The sequence below is a fragment of the Salvelinus sp. IW2-2015 genome, unplaced genomic scaffold (assembly GCF_002910315.2).
Source record: "Salvelinus sp. IW2-2015 unplaced genomic scaffold, ASM291031v2 Un_scaffold3562, whole genome shotgun sequence".
Taxonomy (NCBI): Eukaryota; Metazoa; Chordata; class Actinopteri; order Salmoniformes; family Salmonidae; genus Salvelinus; species Salvelinus sp. IW2-2015.
In genome coordinates, this window is record NW_019944841.1 from 36981 (window position 1) to 38812 (window position 1832).

Consider the following 1832-nt stretch of genomic DNA (forward strand, 5'->3'; position numbering starts at 1 on the left):
ACTGACGCACAACACTGTGGAGACATGAGTGGTTCCCCATACTCACGCCGTCCCTTCACATGGTTTGCAATAACACACAGTTCACATATGGAAATAATGTTTCCTTCTGATCTCCTTTGCCTACTCCCTGCTGATATTCTGCCTTAGCAACAAAGACACGTGATCGATGCTGATATTCTGCCTAGAAACAGGGACATGTGATAGATGCTGATATTCTGCATAGCAACAGGACAATGTAATCGATGCTGACATTCGCATAGCAACAGGACATGGATAGATGCTGATATTCTGCCTAGCAACAGGGACATGATAGATGCTGATATTCTGCCTAGCAAACAGGGACATGTAAGACATGCTGATATTCTGCCTAGCAACAGACATGGTGATCGATAAAGCCTGACCTTCCCCCCTCCCTGGACCCAAGGTGACTGAGGCCCATTTGAGGGAGGAAGTGCAGCTGCCAACACCAGAGTCAGAAAGGAGACATTCTAATAGCAAGAGGTCAAWAGTTCATATCAGCATATTCTGCAGATAATACATRGTAATTATCTATGTTACTTAGCTAATTCTGATTTCTCCACCACAATCTTTCCCCAGAAACAGGCTCCAAAACAACAGCTCTGTTACTGGTGTGCAGGATATAACCTTTACTCTGTGGAGGATCAAGAGGAACCAGTCAGTTTCTGTCATATTCTTGGCTGAGTGTCCGAACATCATGGGTTCATTCTACACACCCAGAACAGTTAGAACAGGCCTRTATCAACACACTMTTCTATGTTATAGGAGTTAGGTTCTTTAGCACATATAGCTCGTTAGCACTGTGAGGGAATTTTCTGTTAAACCTTACTAATGCTTGTGTAGTAAAATATAATTCTTTAAGCCGAGGCATTGGGCTTGAGATTGTTAAAGTCCAACCTCAAAACATATATTGAAAAACCAAAGCCTGTATCACCTTCCCCCTTAAGACAACAAATATATCCTATATTTTTGTTGAACAAGTTCTCACCACCAACAGAAAACAACTTCCCTTTCATAATAAAATCAACTAAAATGCTTCACCTCCTGTCAACAATTAAAACAGGAAAAAAACATATTTCTAAATTATAATATACAATCTTATTAGTTCTCTCTCCTTTTTCTTTCTAGAATCCTAAAACGAATTTTGACATTATAATCAACTGCAATGCTTCACCTTCACCAATATAAACATGGTGTCAACAATTTAAAAAAGTAGTTTCTAGAACTCTCGTCCCCTTGGAACAAGCCCAAACAAAACTCATCTCCAATACGGAAAAACATGCAGTCATAATAAATTGTGATCCATGGCAACTCACTGGCTAAATGCAAAACACAAACATTTTGAGTGCCCACCCGTGAGACAATCAGCAACATTTCCTTAAAACGAACATGTCTGATTTCAAGAGGAAACTCTTGCGATATCCATAGTAACTTTCCAACTCACTGCGGAGCTTCTCTCTCTTTTCAGGGTTCACTCAAAAGGCATGTTGTTGGATCGGGACCCAGTCCCCAATGTCATGCTCTGGTACATGTGGGTTGGCACATCCGAGAATTAACCCTGATATTCTAAAAGAAGGGCAACAACGTCAATATAATTATACCCGAAAATTGTCAGTTGATTGCATAAATAATTATGAATACTAAATCTTCCATGAATATTAAACATGAAAATATTAAAATCAAATGTACACCCCTTTGTTAATATGTATTGGCAATACATTGATAAAGTTACTTATTGTGATGATAAAGACAAAAATATCTAAATAGCCCATGACTGCTCATTCAAGACACATGGAGAACACAGGAGGCAACCC